General features: G+C 52.1%; 1 protein-coding gene and 1 long non-coding RNA gene across 3 annotated transcripts in view; one reads left to right on the plus strand and one right to left on the minus strand.

Annotated features, from left to right (window-relative positions):
* Positions 1-21801, plus strand: part of CRIP2 (cysteine rich protein 2) — a 69495-nt gene that overhangs the window by 10985 nt on the left and 36709 nt on the right. The gene's annotated exons all lie outside the window — the stretch shown is intronic.
* The window catches only part of LOC123375437, a 37221-nt gene that overhangs the window by 967 nt on the left and 14453 nt on the right, over positions 1-21801 (minus strand). The window contains exon 2 of the long non-coding RNA XR_006581450.1: positions 2003-2202. This is a non-coding gene — a long non-coding RNA (uncharacterized LOC123375437). The remainder of the gene's footprint in view (positions 1-2002; positions 2203-21801) is intronic.

Genomic DNA, 21801 nt, shown 5'->3' on the forward strand with positions numbered 1-21801 from the left:
TGGCTTTTTGCATGGCCTTCTTCCTGTTTTTTTGTGTGCCTGATGGGTCATACCAGCCAAGACCCAAAGGCAGCTGGGTCAGAATGGAGTTTTGTTGGCTTTCTACCAGGATGGAGCATTGGTCTAATGCTGAACTCCAGGGAGGCAGGTAGATTTAAAAACAAACCAACCAACCTTTGGTCTGAAATGTCTTAAATCTTGTAAAATGCAGGAAATTACATTGGACAACCTACAGATATCCTTGGGCACTCCCAGACATCGCTCTATGCTGATCTCTTCTGTGCTTGTGTAACTCATGTAAGGCGAGGGGGTTCTTTGTCCCCCTCTAGTGGCTGGTTCTTATACAAAGTTTGAGCCTACTAAGGACTTCATCCTCCAGCAGTAAAGGCTTATAGCACTGAATGGCCTGGGTTCAAACACCGCTGACAGGCCAAGTGGGTTTGGTTAAATTTGTCCTTATGAAATTGTGGATGGACCGTTTTCAGCCTGTTGTGTCATCCACCCTGTTCACGCTCACCTTTCCATGCAGGCCTGAGAGGGGCCGATGCCTTTCTGGGCTGGGAAGCTATTGAATGAGTGGTGCAGGAGGGGAGGGGAAAATGTCTCTGACTTCCCTGCCTAGCAGTTGAGCCCACATGGCATTTGACAACTGACTCTTTGGTTCAGTGGGCTTCCTTTTGATTAACTTTAGCATGGATAATTTTGAGGAGCGGGTGACAAAAAGGAGAGTGCCTGCAATGCATTGTGGCATGAGTTCCTTCCTAGCCCTGGAAGGAATGAGACCTCTTGTCTGCCTGGGCTGTCAGCAGGAAGCCTGGCTGTGCTGCACTGTATGCTGTGTTGGCAGGTGACTTTGCACCAGCAGGCCCTATCATACAGTTACTTCCATCCATCCATAGGGTGATGAAGGGTAATTGGCAGATCTGGTGTTCCCTGAGTGAATGCGTGGAGTTATCTGTGGGTAGCTTGAAGCTCTCTGGGACCCTGCACTACAGGTTTGTAGGAATACATGAGTGGAGGGGCAGCCAGGATGTGCAGTTTTCAAGGCTTGGATACATTGTGAAGCAACAGGTCCAAGGCTGTGGAGGGCCTCCAGCAGATGAGGAGTACACGCAGCGTGTGACGCTGTGTGGACTCCATGTTTGTATTAACACTTTGGCCAGTGAATTCCCAGTGTCCCGTGTGGTGCTGGGCTCTCTTCGGCACAGGCCAGCTAGTCAGATTGTGCCTTCAGACCCCTGTCTGCTCCTGCTTCCTCCCTTATAAAATGGGTGTTGGTCCTTGTCTCCGGCAGCTATGGGGCATACTGGAAACCTCTCCATGGAAAAGGGCAAGAATGAAGAGTGTAGAACTTCCTTCTGGGGGTTGGAAGGTGATGAGGAGATGAAGCACCTCTCTGCCTCACCGAACCAGTGGGCTCAAGAAAGCAGGCCCCGGTCGTGAGCAAATTGGGGTGGGTTTCAGAGAGAGCTTGGCCCTAGCTACAAGTGTTATCATCTAGAGCCTTGTGTTCACTGCCATGGAACGGGATGCTATGAAGATCAGTGCAGTTTCTCCCAGGCCTGAGGAGAGCACAGGCCGAATTAGCCAATTCAAGACGTGCATGCTGGATTGGAGTGGGTCACTGACTGGACTAGCCTTGTTTCTTTTACTATGTTTGGTCACAAAATTTATGTAACTTTCTATGGACTCATGTTGGCAGGCAGATGCTTCAGTGCTTTCTTTTTTAATAAAACAAACCATGGCAACAAGCTGTCAGCAGCAGCTATGATCCCATCCCTGTGGCCCCGCAGCGTGTCTGGTGCACAGAGAACATCAGCCATTGGGCTTGACAATGGTAGTGATCCTATCGGCACTGCCTGGGCTCCAAATTGGAGAAAAGATTAAAAATGTGAATGGCAGTGGATGGATATACATCAGGGTGGGGACCGAGGGATTCTGTGTGGGTGAGTTACAAATGCGTGTAACCCAGCTAGTCAGAATGATTTCCTTCTTCCATTACCTTTCAGGGCTGTGTGTTTTCCCTGCAAGTCTTGCTGCTGTTACAGGGAGCTGCTCTGTTTTTCCACTGTCGCATATTAGAGGAAATCTCCTGGCTAGCAGAGCAGCACAGAGCCTCAGCTTCAGGCCCAGTAGTTAGCAAGCATGTAGGTTCATCGCTCAGTTGTCCTTCTCTGCCATTTTTCAGGCTACCAGCGTGACCTGTTGTATTTAAAAGAAACTGATTAGTTTAAAAGTAACTGATGTTGCCAGACATTCAGACACTGAGCTGAAGGCAGGTACACAGTGGGTGCAAAATGCTACTCAGCTGGAGTGGTAACTATTTACATTTGACATTCATCCCAGTGCAAAACAGTGCCAGGTGCCAGGGCAATGGAGAATTGGGCCCCAGCTGCCTGAAGAAGCCACTGTCTCCTGGAGGGCTTGATTCAGCTCTCACAGACATCTGTGGGAAGTTCTCCATGGACTCCCTGGATGTGGGATCGGGCCCCCACTGAATCATGGACAACTGAAGATTCAGGTGGTTAAACAGAAGTGCAGGTTGATAATTTTGGCATCTGCTGGTGAGGCAGGAGGAACATGGCTGGCTTCTTTTTGAAGGGTGGGCTGTTGCCTGCAGGAAGGAAGCCCCTGAGTATCCAGAAGATTTAGGGTTTGTCCTGGTGAAGGGGAAAGATAGATTTCTAGAGCATGTTAGTGACCACATTCTAACACATGAAGGTAGACAAGGCAAGCTCTACCCCCACACGCGCTAGCTGGTCGAGCTGACCTGTGGGATGAGCCTGGGTTAGATGTGAAGTTGTGTTAGAAGGTGCTAGCAACATGATCTAAAATCCCACTCCTCTCATCCTAGTCCAGACACACTGTTAGGAAAGGCCGTGTCACAGCCTGACTCTGAGCTCTCCGCCTTTGCCTGTCATTGTTTCCTCTGAACTAGTTTTGTGTATTTTTAGCTTGGCTAATCTGGGTCCTGTCAGCATCAAGAGGGGAAGAGGAGCTGTGCTCAGGGTTGGGATGTTCTTGTTTGGACACTCGCACAGATTATTAAATAAACTGGAATGGGTCCTGAGCTTGTGGGCAGAATGGGGAACCCTTCACCATTCCCTGTGTGCTGGGAAATACTCCATGAAACACAGAAAGTGCCGTGGACCGAATGCTAATACTGCACTGCCAAGGCCCCGAGCATCAGGAAACACCCAGGTTCAGAATGGCCGTGCCTCTGTAGCCCTCCCGCTTGTGTGTAGACGCTTAGATACAGGGTGCTGCAGCAGTTTAAAAGAATCACATCTCAGCGTGAATGTTTCTTGCCTGTATTGTGTTGGGGAGCCTGAGATCACTGTTGCTGCAAGGGAGTAGGTGGGGAAAACATTTTCCTCTATTGTTTGCTCCTTTGTGTGATTGACAGCACTCTGTATGCTCAGTTCTGCTGTTTCCCCTATGTCGTGTTAGGCCCCGATCCTGAAAAGTGGTGCTGGCTTTGTACTGCAGAGTCTCCTATGATTGCCTCAGACAGACCTGTGGGTGACATGCAGTCTGCTTCTATGAGCCGATCAGCGCAACTGCCCCACCCAAAGCCACTGCAAAGAAGACTAGAAATCTACAAAAGATTCTGCCCCCGTCAGCCCTCAGGAGTCCTTAGGGGGCCCTGCCTGGGAGTGTGTTTGTGGAGGCTCAGGAACTGGGTATCTGCGGGGGTTCCCCTCCAAGTCAGCGTCTGTGAGCACAGTCCACAGTAGCAAACTAAAGCACCAGGCTCTGTATGTCATCTGCCTGGTGCAGCAGTCGGGGGAGTCTCCCATCAGGCGCTTTCCTGGTGTGCTGCTGAGAGGCTCCCAGCTGTTTGAATGCCCCTTTCTCTTCACAGCTGGAGGGCAAAAGGAAATGCCCTCACTGGGAAAGGACTTTATTGTTAATACTGTTACAGTGACTGCTCCTTTTCTGGGCTGTACCCAGTGTTCTGGGGATGTTGGCTGGGTCCTGGGGGCTGGATTTGGCTCTGGAGAGCTTGATAGGGAGGCAGCACAGACATCAGTATGTCATGATGGAGGGCAGTTCATTGTATCACATGGTCTGCCCTAAAGCAAGAAGGCAGGCAGGGCTTAGAGTTGGCAGTGTGTGAGGTTGATTGGAAGGGTGTAAAGCTGGAGCTTCCTCTCCGAGGCTCAAAGCCTGGCACGGGCCTCCCGCTTGCAAATCACACTGCAGATGGAAGGTGCTGTACACCAGAGGAGCTAGCAGCAATTTGCTCCTGTAGTATCTGGAAGTGTTGGTAGCTGATGGAGTCTGTCCTAGTGTACATAGCTGAAACTGGGCTAGGGTTATTTGAACTGGAATGCTAGCGTATGTGGGTGCAGTGAGAGAAGGCTGGTGCTGTATATAACTAGCCTTTAACATTAAATGGAGTATATTTTTGTATCGTGCAACACCTTTCATCCCAAAGAATCTCACAACACATCACAGAATTTACAGCACAGTAGCATACCTATCAAGTGAATCCATTACTGAAATGCACCTACTTCTGGGGTGGAGTGAGTCAAATGCTTAACAGCTCACAGCAGCGCTACACAACACATTAGAACAAGAAGTGTCCAAGTTTCAGAACCAGTGTGATTCAATTTAATAAAGAGGTTATGGCAGCCAAATGACAAATAATAGAGAAGTTGCAGTGGGCAACTGCAACAGACTCCCTAGGACAGGAGGAAAATGGGTGAAGAATTCCCAGATGAGCTGGAAGAAGAGTGCACAAAGTTAATTAAGGATTGAAGAGAATTGACAAGGGTAGCAAAAAAGAAGAATGCATTAATGCAGAGTGCTAGTGTTATTGGACAGGAAATAAAATGAAATGCTAGCTAAAGCATCTGGGGCAAAATAATCTGGAAGACAGCTATTCAATAGGAGTGGGAAATCTGGAAAGCAATGATATAGAGACACTAGGGTAATAATGGAGCGTAAATCAGACAAGCAGCGTGGCTGCCAAAAAAGGCCAGAGCAATTTTAGGCTGCATAGCTAGATCCTGATTCTGATCCCACTCATAGTGGTGTTCTGGTAGACTGGGAGGACTCACTTGGAACCATTCCTGATTGATTCCCACAGAGGTGACAGTTCTCCTCTCCGTGGGTGAAACTGCACTGCAAGAATGCTTTGTGCAGGTCTTGGAGGGGACTTCAGAGAGAGAGCAACAACAGTGACTCTAGGGCTGGAGGGATTGAATTACTGCTAAAGAACTATGTATGTATGTCTTGGCTGCACAAAGAAGTGGGAGACATAACAGCCAACAAATATGTGAAGGCTGGAGATAAGAAGGAGGGAGAAGAATTGTTTAGGAAAGTCCGAGGAGGTAGGAGTGTGGTAGGAGGCAGCTAAATGTCAGGAAAGATATCCTAATTGAGGGTCTGTTAGGCCACTGAGCAATCTGAAAGCACGTGATGGAGGCCAATAGCGTAGTTCACCTAATACTGGAGCCCTGGAGCCCTGTCCACAGGGGAGGGACAACTTGACGTAATAAGTCTTTTCCATCTCCCATTTCTGTGGTTTCTGAAAGGAGATGGGGGAGGAAAGCCCAGCCATCCTGAGACACCAGAGGGTGGGTCAGGAAGACCTACAAATATGGAGAAGCCTTGAATTTCCCAACAAAGTATTGAAGAAGTCATGGGTCCATAGATCATGCTGGAGGCTCTGACCAATGGGATACGGGTATTGGCAGTGGACAAAAACTAGGGGCTTGTAATCTTGCATGTGCAGTGGCTTTGTTGGATGTTCTGCTGTGAATGGAAGTAGCAGATAAGGTTCTCGGCTGCCTGGTGTTTCTGTTGGCTTTGTTTTCAACGCAGCCTGTTACTGGGTCCCTTTTCCCACTATTATCTTCATCTCCTCTGGGCCTAGAACTCTTTGAATTATCACCAGACACACTTCAAAGGCTTCCCTCTCTTTCAGGGTTGTTGCTCATCTTCGTCCTTATGTGCTGTGCAGATCTGACATCCCTTTCCCTTTCTACTGTTGAACGCTGCTGTTTACATCAGGAATGGAGAGGTGTGGGGCCAAGGTTACAGATAGAGTCCTTTACACTAAAGGAAGGAATCCCACAGCTCTGTCCAGTTCTGGCAATTGCTAATTTTTGTGTGGCCCTTGTTTTGGGTCTCACCTGTTGCTTCCCACATTTGAGCCATGGCAAGATGACAGGCATAGGTTGGAGGATATTCTTTTTTAGTCTTCAGACTAGCTAGACAAAATGAATCCATTGAATCCCAGAGAGGTTGTGGAAGCTCCTTCACTCAGCTCACCTGTTTTGGATGAATTAGACACAACAAATCCTGCATCTTGGTAGGGGGTTAGACTAGCTGACCCTGGTGGTCCCTTCTAACCCTCTGGTTCTATGATTGTAAGAAGATGGGCGCATACACTTAAGTTTCTTTTCCTTAGTGGGGACCAACTCCAGCCTCCAGTGGAAACCCTCTCAGGGTGACAGTCCCCTTCAGTATGTCACCAAGAGCATTATTTAGCACAGAGTAGAGTCCAGTGGTGGAAATGCACAGAGGAAATCAAGCTTTCCACGGACCTAGGTGAAGATGGCTGCCTCTCTGTGGTGAAGCTGGGAGGACTAACTAATCCCTTCCACTTCCCATCCTGAGGATCTGCATGCCCTGACACTACCCTCCTTTTCTGGCCCATCCACTCTAGTCTCCTGCTCTTCTGCCTTGTGAGCAGGGCGGCTGCCTGGCCTGAGGGTTGACAGGATACTGAAGGAATGAGTCTCTTCATCTCTTGGGGTGGGGCTTGGAACAATCTCTCGGCAGACAGGTTTCCTTCACTAACATGAATTTCATCTCATAATCCTGTAGTCTGCGTTTTTCCTCTTAGCAGTCCTCAGCCATCAATATCCCTGCATGGCACACTGCTTCCCGAAGTGTGGTCCAGGATGGGTAACACTCTTCAGTTAGTCACACCTGTCACACCCCAGCTTGGACTTGAATTCCCATGCCAACTACTTGCTGTGCCTTTGCATGACTTGCTTTTGAATAGCAGCTAGGAACCTGGCCCCATAAGGTAATTGACTTGTTGACTGCCTTGGTCATAGGAGTAAAGAGGGTGGGGTTTGACGCTGTGTGGGGGAGCCTTCCTGGAGAGGAAGAAAGCTTGTGTGAGGCAGTGATGGAGGTGGAAAGAACCTTTGAAACCTTCTGTGGCATGGCAGAATTCCCTGGGGCCGGACCTCTGTATCCCCCCTTTCACCCTCTTCCAATTTAAAATTGGTTGCCTTTGCCCAGTTCTTCAGAATTTCCCCATTTCTGGATTGCTGGCTGTGGCCTGAGTGTGTCGCTACTTTCTGTAGTTGGTCCTTGTGCTGTGGGCCACAATAGCATTCCAAGGGTTGGGGCACAAAAGGCTGTGGGGGAAGGGCCAGGAAAGGACTGGCCAAGAGGCCCAGTTGAGTGGAGAGCTGGGCGGGACCCTAGCACTTGTGAGGATGGTGAGGTGGTGGAGAGGGGACCTGGCCACATGCTGAAGGTGGAACCGTCCTCAGTGTGGACATGGGAGAAGTGGTGTGGCTGAACCAAGCTATGGGAGATAAAACTGGAGAAAAGAAGGGGCTCCCAAGCCTTCTGCTAGGCTAACTGATGGGATCAGACTGGGTGCTGGCTGAAGCCAAGACAGGCCCATGTATAGCATGAGTTTCTGAGTGTCTGGAAGAGGTCTGCGATGTTCTGCCAGGCAACTCCTGCTTCGCCTCACCGTGGAGGGCTGTGGAGTGGAGCTGTCTGAACACTTGAGCAGCACAGATGTGTGGGGCTTACTCCTAGCTGGGCTAGCATATGCCAGAGGGCGCTGGATGCAGCCGTTGGTTGGGATGGGGTATGTGCGTGCTGAAACAAAAGGCTTTCTCAGGAGCCCCAGGACAATATGTCCCCTGGTACGTCCGTGAGGGAGCGGATTGGATGGGCTCCCCATCTGTGAGACTATGAGAGCCCTGGTGAGCAAAGGCAGGGGAGTCGCATGAGCATCCGTGTGTGTGTGTGTGTGTCCAGTCAGACAGTGCCTCCATGTGCCCTGCCAGCTGATCACAAGGAAACCCAGCTCTCCTGCTAGCAATCTGTGGGACTGCAGTGACAGACTGGCATAGTGCAGGGTGGTGGCTGAGGTTAGCCCTCCCCTCCCCTCCCCTTCCCAGGCAAGGCCTGCTACCCTAAGTGCCTCTGTGAAACCAGCTGGAAAATTGGATTAGCACCTGGAGCCTCACAGGAAACTAGACACTGCCTCTTAGCTGAGTGTCCCTGGGGTGCTGCATCGCCAGCCACTCTGCTTCCGAATGGCAGAGAACTGCGCTGTGCTGGTGGATTCAATCCCCGTTCCTCCACGGTCCTTGTTCCTTGTGTGTTACTTGGGATGCTCTACCGCAGCCCCGCCATGCTGCATGCTGTGTGTGGCTGGGGACTACTTGTGCTGTGTGCCCAGCGCCGTGCTGTGGGCCCCAGGCCCTGCCCCAGATGCATGCCCCCATCCTTCAGTGAGGGGAGGACTGGTAGGGATGGACCAGACCACACTTGCATGGTGCTGTGAGTAAGCACCTGCCACCTGCTCCTCTCAGTGTAGCTTCAGATCCATTCTGTGTAGCTCTTCCTGCTGTTTTCCCTGCTCTGTGTTCTGCTGGCTGGGCAGCTACTCTGTCAGTCACTGCTCACAGACTTGTAGCCTCGTAATGACATTGTTAGCTATGGGAGATGGTCTTTTCCAAGCCCAGTGCTGCAGAGGGATGCACTCAGAATGGTTGCAAACTGTGTGTGTTGCTCTATGAAATAGTTCCCATGATGGGCCTGGAGCATTGTGCCCGAGCTCGGGGGGAGCATATCTGACCCGTACCAGCAGCTTCCCACAGCTGCAGCCAGGCACAGATGTGCTACTGGCTTTCTCAGCAGCAAGAAGATAGGGGCAGGCAGTGTCGGCAGGAGATAGCCTGGTTTTTGTTGTGTTTCTTGTCCCTCACTGGCTGACCTAGGCCTGCTCATTAGAGCAGGAGCCAGTCCAAGCAGATCCTCCTTGCGTGATGCTCAGATGAGCAAGTAGCTCTTGGCCACAAAGCTGTGCTCTCTTTGCCAGTGTTCAGGACAGAGAGGGACATGGGAAACACACTCTGCATATGCAGCATTCCCACTTGGGCAGAAGGAGTCTCCCAGTGAAGAAGCTGGGAGAGGGACTTTACCCTGCTGCCCTGAGCATTGCAGTGTGGCCCGGGCTTTTACATCTTTTTTCTGAGCTGGTTTGCACGAGGTTTTGGCAGCTGCTCCCATGTTTCTGCCCTGACTCTAGTCCCCAGGCAGTGCTTGAAGCCGGGTTTTTGAAATGGAGAGACACCTGGAAGAGGTGGGAGTGAAGCTTGCAGCAGGTGAGGTGCTCTCAATGCAGCCACCACAAGCAGCACATTCAGTCAGAGTGCAGGACTGAGCAGTGAGTGGATTGCCTCTGCTGTCATGGACAGCGCGGGGAGGTGTTGTGCCTGGGGCAGAGAGGGAAATGCAGTCTGATCTCCTGTGTGTGCTCACTGGACCAGGCTGCTCCCTCAATCCCTGATGGGTAGCACATGTGAGAGCCCCACTCCAGGAGATCTAGGGAGCTCTTGAGAGCTGAGGCGCTGAGCAGCTCTTGTGCAGCGACTCCCCTGTCCTGGCCATAGGCATGCTCCCAAAGAGCCTCATGCTCGCGCAGGCAGAGACTTGACGGTGCCCCCTGTGCATGGTGGACCATTAGGTGTGGCACGGACTGGGTGAGCCAAGAGGCCAATGTGCTTGTGCTAATACTCCGACTTGTTAGCTTGCTGGGAGGCATGCAGCTGTTTGTGCCCCTGCAGAGAGGCCCTCTGGGTGGTGTATACTCACAACTCTTGGTTTGAGGCTCGGAGAGGCTGGGAGGCACTAGCCTTGCTGGCTGATTTGTAGAGCAGCAGCAGTGTGTCTCTGAGGCTGGGGGAGGCATGGTGGGCACCGTTTCCAGATAATTCCCTTTTGGACCAGAAACAGGCAGAGGCACCTATAGCCCAGGGAATTGCCAACCCCACAGGGGAGAGCGTTCGGGTGCCGGGTTGCAGTGTTCTCTCAGCTGCCTGTAAGCCCATCTTTAATAAGATTAAAAGGGTTCTAAAGCTCTTGGGCCTGGCATGTACCTGTTGGCATGAGTGGACTGCAGGGAGCGTCAGCTCGTGGCCGTTGTGCGAGCTGAACTCTGCATGTCCACTCAGCGGGCTGGTGGCTGCCTCTGGGGCTTGCTTGCCCACCTGCCCAGCCTGCTGGCAACTGCACGTGAGGTAGGGTAACCATACGTCCCATTTTGGCCCTGTCCCGGCCAAACCAACTTTTTTGACAAAACTGGGCATTTTGCTCTCTCCAGCTGATGATCAGTTGGCGAGAGCAAACAGGACAAATGTCCAGTTTTGCCAGAAAAGTGGGGTGTGACCTCTGGTGGGGCGCGGAGGAAGGAACATGCGAGATGGAGGCGAGCAGCAACGCCAGCCCGTGCTGGAGGAGAGGCTAGGGAGAGTGGCTTGGGCCAGCTGGCCCTGTACACAGGCAGGTGGCAGGAGTCTAGGACCAGGCCTGAATGGGTGGGGGGAGGGAGGCCGTCAAGGGGAGCGGGACCGTGGGTGGGCAGTAGTGGGCCTTGGGCTGGCCCCGTGTGCTGGGAAGGATGGGGACCTTGGGCTTGCCCCGTGCAGGTGGGAGGCAGGGAGAGCTAGGGAGAGGGGGGCCCTGCATGCAGGTGGGCAGCGGGGGGCCTCGGGCTGGCCCCACACTGGTGGGGGTAGGGGGACCTCAGGCCAGCCCCAGGCGGGAGGCAGGGAGGGCTCAGGCTAGCCCCATGCACAGGTGAGGGGCGAGGTGGGCTTCAGGCCCACCCATGGGGTACCCTGTTTTCTGTTTGGGGAAAATATGGTCACCCTAATGTGAGGCCCAGGGAGGGATGGGGCCACTGTCTTCAGTGGGTGGAGAATGACCAGTGTGGACTGGTCCAGGCTGGGCTGGGAGGCAGGTGAAAGCACCCCCCTGCTGTCCTGTGCTCTCTAAGCTGAAGTGTCAAAGGCTGGCATCTGGGGGTGCCAGGCTGCCATCCAGAGCATACTCACTGGTCTCTGAGCCCAGCAGAGGCAGTGCTGTGCCTGCTCGTCAGTCCAGCCTGTGCTAAGTTTCGGGCTGGGTCTCAGTTCTGGGGCAGCCCCAGAGGGTTTTCCTGGCTCTCCCATGGTACTGCAGAAATGCTAGCACCGCCCTGTGTCCCCCACCCTCTCCTTCAGCAGGGCGGCCATAGCTCTCCTGGTAGGGATCCACCCGCTGCGGGAGGAGAGGGAGCAGTGACTCAGGGAGCTGAGCTTCCAGGGAGCCAAGACTCCAGACAAAGGCCTGATTCATTCAGCCGGGTGAAGCTGTCTGTCATTCTGTGACTGCTCCTCCAAGGTGTTGGCAGGGCAGAGAGGCCTTGGGGAACACGTCTCTGTCCGGAATGGAGCAGGGCTTGGCAGTGGGGCTGGGGAAGGGCTACTACAGCCTGTGCCAGCTGGGAGCATGTCAGCGATTGGCACAGGGGACTTGGAGCCATTACTTCTGGCAGGGAGTATGCTGGGGTTTACAGGAAGGAGCTAGGAGTCGAGAGATCTAGACTTTCTGCCCCAGCTCTTTGACAGTGGGCAAGTGCTCTGTGCCTCGGATTCCTCGTAGGTAATATAGGGATAATGCCTCCCTTACAGAGGAGCTGGTACTATGTATGTTGCTGATCTGCCCTTGCTGTCACTACCCCAGCTTAGGGGCGGATACCTGGGGTCCCTCCCTTTCTGATCATGTTGTAACAGATCATTGGTAGGTGGCTGGGGTTTGGAGACTTTCCCTTTTACATCTCCAGGCTAGGTGTTGTGTGGCTCTAGGGATTCCCCAGCCTGAACAGAGCAGCTGCCTAAGGTGACCAGACAGCAAGTGTGAAAAATTGGGACAGGAGTTGGGGGGTAATAGGTGCCTATGTAAGACAAAGCCCCAAATATCGGGACTATCCCTGTAAAATTAGGACATCTGGTCACCCTACAGCTTCCACAAGAGTTGGCTGGGGAATTGGACTCAGGAAGCCGGACAGCCTCCCCCTGATGGGGCTCAGCAAGAAATGTTGTAGATGAAGGGGGTTCAAGAATCACTTCAGGAGTTATCTGAAGGAAACCCTCTCTCCACCAAGCCTGAAGTGCAGCCTCTTAGGTCAAGGTTTGGCTGCTGTGATGTCCAGCTCTTCCATTCCCTGTGCATCACCCCCTAAAATGGTCTCCCTGCTCGCCTGCAGGGGCTGTGCTGAGCAGAGATATTGCAGAAGGTTAGTTTGGAAGTTGAGCATGTCCATCCCTGAGCCACAGCCTTTACCCATTGATTGATTGCAGCACGTGACGTCCAATGGTGTTGCACGTGCAGACTGCAGGGAGTAAGGCGCTTCCTCCGCTTTGCCCATCATTGCCAATCAGAGGGTTTACATGGATCACGAGGTTTACCTTTTGCGAGGTTCACTGCACCTTGGGCAGGTATTGCTGTGGCCAACTCCATCAGCTGTCTCTTACGTATCTTGTCTGTGCTGGTGGTTCTGAGTCTGGCTAAGGGGAGGGAACATGGAGTTCTTTACTGCTGCGCTCTGTGCAATAAAAAACACATTGTAGTGTCTTCATTTCCCCTTTTGGAGGGAACACTGAGCTTCTGTGCAGGCAGCTGGGAGAGTGTCGCTGGATTCTGGAAGTGGAACATTACATCATTGCAGCATCCTGTGCTGGAAATCTGGCTGCTAAATACAGAAATCTGTTTTCTGGTTTGGAGTTTGGTTTTTTTAAATTCTTCCTCTTCTCCAGGCGTTTGGATGCTGGAGGGCGGTTCTTGTGCAAGTTACAGAGCCCCAGACACAACAAAACCTGCTCCTGAATACTGTTAGAGTCTGTCTGACCTCCCTGCTGGAGACCTGGGGGACCCCTTGCTGACTCACCTCCCTGAACCTGAGGGGAAGGGGCAGCGGATCCGATTCCCACCTGCATGGGTGGCCTGGAGCGTGTTTCAGGTGGGGTGACAGGCACCTGGCGCAAGGGTCAGCCCAAAGCCTCAGTACCACTTCAACCCTGCTTAAGGTGTGTGCAGATCTGTTACCATATAGACCACTTCGAAATGGGAACCTACTTATTTGCCAGAGTCTTTGCATCAGCGGGAAGAAATCACAACAGAGGGCACAAAGCCCACTTTCCGTTCTTTCATTGGTCACTTTTCGCAGGCTGACGAGAGGGGGCTAGTGCAGCAAAGGTCTTATGTCTGCTGGTTGGGGTGGGCCCTGGAGTACAGACCGATCCTGCTGGGCTGAGAAGGCTGTTTCTCCTCCTGAGTGATATACCTGAAAAACTCACTCCCCTGGCATTCCCTAGCCCTGAGCCATGGAGCTTAAGGCCAGAAGGGAGGACTTGATTATCAGTCTGACCTCCTGGATGCCAGAGGCCATTCGATGCTGTATACAGTCCTGTTCCCTGCCGGTAGCATTCAGAATGGGTGGAATTCCCTGCTAACCCATAGCTACAGCAATGTCTGTACAGTACAAAGGCTATCTCTTTACCAGACTCTGAAAGCAGCTATAGTTGTAGCAGGGGCTGAATCAGCCATGGAAAATCTTTGGCAAAAAGGAAGATGTAAGATTCAAGTGCTAAGTTTTACATTTTGCTCCATCAGTGGTGCAAAGGGGACAGAAGCTGGCTTAAACTGCCCTCCCTGATTCTGTACCTGGTTCTGGCTCCTCACCAGTCCCAGCAAAAGGGATGTGCCGTGAAGGGAAAAGACTCTGGCCTGGCTATGCTGGTGATCCCTTCTGGGGCTGTTATAGCTGAGAGCAGCCCCTGGGGCCAGGATCTGGCTTTAGGAATTTAATGCATTTCAAGCAATAGAATTGCAATGTGCAGATCTCTTAAAGATGGGAAGCAGGACAAGAGTTAAGTGGGTGCTTGGCTGATTTCAGATGTCGAACCCCCATCACCCAAAAAATAGGGGGCCAGCGAAGAGGACAGCTGCAGAAGTTATGCTCAACCTGCAGCAAGTTAGTAAATCTATCTCTGCTGTGCCCTGCAAGTCGTTGCTGTGCAGCTCCCCAAGATATTTTATCCCTTGGTCTTTGCAGCCTGGCTATTAAATCAGTTATGATTTGCAATGGGACAAACCAGTATGGCCTGGCATGAGAGCCCTGAAGTCTCAGCACTCTTGAGTGCTGTGGGTCGAGTCTCTTTACTGCGGCAGGTACCTCTGAGGTCCTGAGTTTTCCAAAAGCCATGAGCCTGGCAGGTGCTTCTGAGATGCACGTGGGTGTGTGCTCAGATCCATTCCCTCTGAATCAGCAGCATGACTGTCACCATCCTGGATGTTGACCCTGGTGCTGGTAGTATTCCTAGGAATGCCATGAGAAAATCGGCCCACTGCTAATCCTGAGTCGCCCCTTCTGGAAGGGATGTTCAGAAACAGCCATCTGCAACCATCCAGCTGCGAGTAGAGCAGGCGCTGGGTGGGTGCATGAAGCTGGCAAGGGCTGGAGCTGTGCTCCTAGGTTGATCCGTGATTGTTCTAGAGCTGTTGGAGCACCTGGGCGTGTGATTCCAGGTGTTTCTGAGCCAGTGTGGAGAAAGCAAATGGGACTGGAAAGGAAACAAGAAAATGTCTCCTCTGAAGGTAAGGGCCATTTTTAGCCTTCATCCCAGTCATAGAATCATAGAAGATTAGAGTTGGAAGACACCTCAGGAGGTCATCTAGTCCAACCCCCTGCTCAAAGCAGGACCAAGACCAACTAAATCATCCCAGCCAGGGCTTTGTCGAGCCAGGCCTTAAAAACCTCTAAGGATGGAGATTCCACCACCTCCTGAGGTAACCCATCCCAGTGCTTCACCACCCTCCTAGTGAAATAGTGTTTCCTAATATCCAACCTAGACCTCCCCCACTGCAACTTGAGATCACTGATCCTTGTTCTGTCATCTGCCACCACTGAGAACAGCCGAGCTCCATCCTCTTTGGAACCCCCCTTTAGGTAGTTGAAGGCTGCTATCAAATCCCCCCTCACTCTTCTCTTTTGCAGACTAAATAACCCCAGTTTCCTCAGTCTCTCCTCATAAGTCATGTGCTCCAGCCCCCTGATCATAATTGTTGCCCTCCGCCGGACTCTCTCCAATTTGTCCACATCCTTTCTGTAGTGGGGGCCCCAAACTGGATGCAGTACTCCAGATGTGGCCTCACCAGTGCTAAATAGAGGGGAATAATCACTTCCCTCGATCTGCTGGCAGTGCTCCTACTAATGCAGCCCAATTTGCCGTTAGCCTTCTTGGCAACAAGGGCACACTGCTAACTCATATCCAGCTTCTCATCCACTGTAATCCCCAGGCCCTTTTCTGCAGAACTGCTGCTTAGCCAGTCGGTACCCAGCCTGCAGCAGTGCATGGGATTCTTCCGTCCTAATTGCAGGACTCTGCACTTGTCCTTGTTGAACCTCATCAGATTTCTTTTGGTCCAATCCTCCAATTTGTCTAGGTCACTCTGGACCCTATCCCTGCCCTCCAGCATATCTACCTCTCCCCCCAGTGTAGTGTCATCCGCGAACTTGCTGTGCTATACTGTGGCCATATCTCTCACATTTCCATGGCAATGTGTCGTGACATCACATTTCTTCCTGCTGGGATCCAACGGTTGGAGGGCTAGGAGTTGGAAAGAAGCAAAAGGCTGGGGCTGGGTGTCAGGGAGCTCTGGGCTGGCACACTGAACAGAGCCCTGCTAATTGGTCCTAATGATGGGAGACCCATGCAAATTAGTAACAAAATTGGATTCCGAGAACAAACACAATCCAGAGCAGGGCTGCTGTCTCGGAGAGCCCTGCAGTTGTTTGTCTTACCCACTGCAGTTGGGTTTAATTATTTATGACCATCTTTAGCCTGCTAGTGAGCACTCTTGAGTGTAACTGGGAGCAGTGCTGAAGTCTTGGTAATGTGAGCACTCGCTCCAGCACATCTCTGCTCTTTGCCAATAGAGGGGAGGAGATGGCTGCTGTGTGTGGATGGGAGTGAGTAAGATCCTGTTGGATCTTCAGTAATTGCAGGTGGAACACAGAGGAATCCAGAGGCCCAGAATACAGCTGGGTTGCAATGTTGTGTATGTATAAGGCAGCCCCTCCTTTCTCTGTCCTGATTGCAAAGTAACTCTTCCAAGAGCAGCATGTCAGTGTAATAAACAGCGTACTGGAGACTTCGGTATGTGCTCTGGCTAGTACTGACCCCGATTGGCATATAGAGGGTCTCTGAGGGAGCTGCTTCTTGCTAACTCTTCTGCGCTGCAGGCCCTTGATCTTTCTCCTGCATCATTTCCAATGCCATGTGTCTGTTGCAGCATTGGGCTGGCATGGAACCCATGCAGCCATGGCTATAAAGAGCTTTGAGATCATTCCCCCCCATCCTCTGTGATGGGAGCTTTGCTGTTGATCCAGTTCCATCCTCGCTTTGTGGCCTGGGCAAGATGATCCTTACCTAAGTGCATGTCATAGGAGCCAGGACCCTGGTGTTTGCTGAGCTGTTTCTGGGATGACGATCCCACCGTAGGTAACAAGGAACAAGCACACAAGTGGAGAGGGTGCTGGGCAGGGTGCCTGCCCTCCCAGGTGTGAAAGCAGGTGCTCTCCAAGGGGACTCATTGCACAGGGAATAGATGCACAAAGAGGCTAAAGGAGAGCTAGGTTGACTGAGGATCCATGCGTATCTTCCCTGCAATAGAAGGTCCCATATGAAGAACTATGTTGGGGGGACTGTGAGGACGCAGAGTGAAGTGCTTGAGTCAAATACCAAATTTCATGTTCCTGTGTAACCTTAACTCTCCCCCATGGGAAGGTCACATTATGATGCAGAGTTTAAATGACAAATGGCCTGCTATTTCTCAAATCTAATACCTTGCTATTTCTCTGCTGTAGTAACATACCTGATGCCTTACTGATTCCCTCATTTCTAATGGCCATAAGTCTCTCTGGTGCCGTTTTCCATGTATGTCACACTGCAGGGGAACCAGAGGCCTTGCTGCAGGCTGACCTCCTCGGCCTGGAATCTGAGGAAGGGAGGCAGAAGGGAGCACATGTGCCATGGTGCAATAGCAAAGGGACCAAAGCAGACAGCATGGTAGACTAGCCCCACTGCTTCAGGCATACAGCTGTAGTGGAGCCCCTGGCGGCAGCAGCAGTGGATGTAGATGAGTGTACATTGTGTTGGGTGGATGGGTATCTCACTGCACATCCAATCCTTGATTAATTCGTGTGAAGCCTGCACTGTTGCTGTCCCCAAAGAGGACTGGCTGGATTTGGGATCTGATTTGCCAGATTTGAAGAGACTCACAGCAAATATTGAGCTAGCTGAAATCTCAGCATGTTGCTTGGTCCCAGGAAGGTCATGGTGAGTGGGCTGCAGTCTCGACTCTGTGCTGTGCCTGAGGCTGTACCCTGGAAGAGGATGGCAATTGTGTATTTATGGAGTAGATAAGGCGAAGCGGCAGGAAATCGGAACTCTTGTTTTCTCTCTCTGTATGGTGATTTATAGTACTCTGAACACAAATGGGATGTCAGTGCCCTGGAAGTGGGTTGAGTGTCTCCAAGCTGTTTCCTCTGCTGGGAATAAACAATGCAGCCTGGAAAACTCTTGCTAATCCACTGGCTGACAGCCTGGCTAAGAGGTGGCTTGTTTGCACTCCCTGGGGAGCGTGGGGCCATTGTGCAGTGCAGGATAACTGTCTGCAAACATCTGCCACATGGAATCAGAGAGCTCAGCCAGGGTTGACTGCACTATGGCCCAGCAGGATGTCTGGATGAGAGCTTTGGTCTCCAATGGAGGGATCTGGGCTGGGCGGAATGCCCTACCCCCATCCATGGGAGGTGGTGGAATCTCCTTCCTTAGAGGTTTTTAAGGTCAGGCTTGACAAAGCCCTGGCTGGGATGATTTAGTTGGGTTTGGTCCTGCTTTGAGCAGGGGGTTGGACTAGATGACCTCCTGAGGTCCCTTCCAATCCTGAGATTCTATGATTCTATGTGGGGGATGATGTCTTAGCAGGTCTCCCACTCCCCAGTGATCCCTTAACAGGGGTTGCAAGGTCCTGTTGGAGTCTCTTCCGCTCCCTGGTGCCAAGGCGGAGTTCTTAGCCCTTGAGCAGCCTGAGTTTATGGCAGTTTATGATCTCAGGAGATTTCCTTCCGGGCCTTGCTATTTGTGTGGTGTCGGTGGGTGGGTGGGGGATGGATTCTGAGCTCTAAAGATCTCCTCTCCCTCCACCTCCCATGTTTTTCACCTCCCATCGCCAGGCCTGGCTTCATGGAGAATTGCCCGTTGCTGAGATGCTCTGGATGTGGCTCCCGCTAGACCCTCAGGAGTCACTGTAGAGTGAGACGAAGCATTTACCCCCCTCCCCCTGGGTTCCAGGCCTTCCTGTGTCAGAGGGTGCCATGCGTCCCACCTCTGTGGTATTAGCCCGCCATCTTGTGAGCATGGGCTTGGAGACCCTTCACATTCCAGATTCCTTCCCTAAGGATCTGGTTAAGGTGTGGTCATGGCTGATAGGTGAGCTGTACCTGCTCCACCTTGTGACCAACCAGCCTGAAATATTAAAAAGCAGCCGTCCAATGCTGCCAGGCTCACAGCGAGGCTTGGGCGTGGGGGTGGAGCACACTTGGCCCATGGCAGGGCTGTAATGGAGACAGCCTCTTTGTTGTGGTCTCTGGCCATTTTCTGCTGCGGTTCACTGCTGTAAGAGGGCGATGGCTATTGTTGACGTTCAGAGCAGAGGGAGAGGAGAGTTCCTGGTTGACGCTGCTGAAATTCGAGCCAGGGGTTAGCCTGACCTTCTCTCTGCCGTGACAATGCTGCTCACGCCGTTTGTGCTCCGACACCAGGCTCCGCTTACAGCTTTCATGCTCCATTTCCCCTCCCAGGAGGTCTGTGGGGGGCCTGGTAATGCCAGGCAGGCTCTGTGTGCCTGCCTGTGGGGTGGCAAAGTGCCTGCAGCTGTGACCCAGGGCAGGGGGAAGCAGGTGCTTAGGAGTCATGCCTGCCTTTGGAAAGTGCTTGGAGAGCCATGAATCTGTGTGTGGCTAAGAATGGTTTATTTGCGATGTAGCTCCAGTTGTCTACAGGCACTGCAGGCTCCATCTGCCGGGGCATCTGCGAGCTGTGGGAGAGGGCACACTCTGAGCCCTGCTCAGCACAGGCCCTTGTTGCACACAGGGCTGTGGAGCAAATGCCCGCAGGGCTGTGATGTGGGGTGTCACTGCAGTGCTGCATCCTTGTAGCCTGCTCCTCAGGAGCAGGGAATGGCTCCATGTCTTTTCCCTGGGTTCGCTGACATTGCATTGGGGTGGGACCTGGCCCCTGCCCTGGATTATATGGGTCGGAGGCAGTGGGCTGTTTGTGGTGAGAGAAGGTGTTAGGGACCCACATCTGAACCCAGACCCAGCTCATTGCCCTCAGCTGATTTAGCTAATGAACCTGGCTTCCTTTTTGTGCCTGCTCGTGTCTTCAGCCATTCTTAAACCCTGCAGCCACCCTGCGTCCCTGGTCACTCAATAGCGGTCCATGCCCACAGCTGTGTTCTGTTCCTGCTCCTGGCCCTCACTCCTTGTTCCTGGCTCCTGGTTTCCTCCCCTTGGCTGCTACCCCTGCTCCGGCTGATACTTCGGCTCTGACCCTCAGCTTCATCTCTCTGCCTGGACTTGTTATTTGATGTCTAACCACAGCACTGGGTACATCCACACTGCAGTAAAAGATCCGCAGCACAGCTATGGCTGTCCCAAGTCAGCTGACTCGGGCTCACAGGCCTTGGGCTGTGGGGCTAAATACTTTGTAGACATTCGGGTTCAGGGTGGAGCCTGGGCTCTGAAACCCTCCCTGAACATGGGGCCTCAGAACCACAGTTGCCAACTTTCACGTGGCAAATAAGCACCCCGACTTTCACAATATGCCAAAATCAAGCTAATCCCATTTCAAAACAAGGCCAAAACAAGCCAATCCCTAAGATCCCCAACACTCTGTGTGACTAGATCCCCCTGGCGTGCAGTCTGGGACTGTGGTGGGGCTGCTGAGCACCCCTGACTCTGTCCCCTCTTGCCCCTGCTTGCCCCAGCTGATCAAAAAAACTAAGCAATAAGCTACAAGCCAAAATCTAGACAATAAGCAAAACCAACAAGGAGTCCTTGTGGCACCTTAGAGACTAACAAATTTACTTGGGCATAAGCTTTTGTGGGCTATAACCCACTTCATCAGATGCATGGAGTGGAAAATACAGGAGCAGGTATAAATATACAGCACATGAAAAGATGAGAGTTGCCTTACCAAGTGGGGGGGGGGGGCAGTGCTAATGAGGCCAATTCAGTTAGGGTGGATGTGGCCCATTCCCAACAGTTAACAAGAAGGTGTGAGTATCAACAGAGGGAAAATTATTTTTTGTAGTGACCCAGCCACTCCCAGTCTTTATTCAGGCCTAATTTGATGGTGTCAAGTTTACAAATTAATTCCAGTTCTGCAGTTTCTCCTTGAAGTCTCTTTTTGAAGTTTTTTTGTTGAAGCATTACCACTTTTGAGTCTGTTATTGGGTGTCCAGGGAGATTGAAGTGTTCTCCTACTGAAGATTTTTTATCAGAGGGGGTAGCCGTGTTAGTCTGGTTCTGCAGAAGCAGCAAAGAATCCTGTGGCACCTTATAGACTAACAGACGTTTTGCAGCATGAGCTTTCGTGGGTGAATACCCACTTCTTCGGATGCAAGTGGTGGAAATTTCCTGGGGCAGGTATAAGCAAGCAAGAAGCAAGCTAGAGATAACGAGGTTAGATCAATCAGGGTGGATGAGGCCCTGTTCTAGCAGTTTAGAACAGGGCCTCATCCACCCTGATTGATCTAACCTCGTTATCTCTAGCTTGCTTCTTGCTTGCTTATACCTGCCCCAGGAAATTTCCACCACTTGCATCCGAAGAAGTGGGTATTCACCCACGAAAGCTCATGCTGCAAAACGTCTGTTAGTCTATAAGGTGCCACAGGATTCTTTGCTGCTTCTGAAGATTTTTTGAATGTTTCAAGAATTGTAGTGTAGATGTGCCCTCCAACCCTCAACTCCTGATTTCTGTCTCTCGGCTCTGGCTCACTCCTTTGTCTTGGTAACTTGGCTCTTGATTCAGGGTCTGGCTGCTAGGCCTGGTCACCTCTGTGCCAGCCTCCCAGCCTGACCACGAGGCGAGACCACCCATGGCCTGATTCCTAACAGAGAGGCGAGGGGGAATGCCTGATGCATCTGGGCGGCCCCCACTCAGCAGAGCCAGGAAGTCCCTGAGTGCATGGTCAATCCATATCGGGTTGGTGATTCTCTCCAGTCCAGAGTCTCAGAGCAAGCCTGACCTGGGGAGCCTCACTACCTTGTAGAGACTGCACTGCGTGGGTGTGGGTGTGTCTGGCATGTGGCTGGCTATCTCTGTTAGGGCCAGTGGCCAGGGCCTGTTGGGATGCCTGGCTTGGTCTGAGTTGCTGGGCACGGTAGCAGTAGTGTCGCTTCCCACAGTCTGGAGGCTGCCATGCTCTGCCCTCCTGTGACTTGCGATGAGCTGAGAGGCAGGCAGCTTGCCATAGGCCTCTCCTTGGCAGTGGGAAGGATTCCTGGGATGCCGTGGAGAAGCGAATGTCTGCTTTTTAGTGCCCTGTGGAGCAGATCCAAGGAAGGTGTGTGGGAGTGAGCTGCTCAACTCTTTCCAGTTGCATTGCAGGGCAGGGCTGAGCTGTGGAGCAGAG

Source organism: Mauremys mutica, chromosome 8, assembly GCF_020497125.1.
Source record: "Mauremys mutica isolate MM-2020 ecotype Southern chromosome 8, ASM2049712v1, whole genome shotgun sequence".
NCBI classification, from domain to species: Eukaryota; Metazoa; Chordata; order Testudines; family Geoemydidae; genus Mauremys; species Mauremys mutica.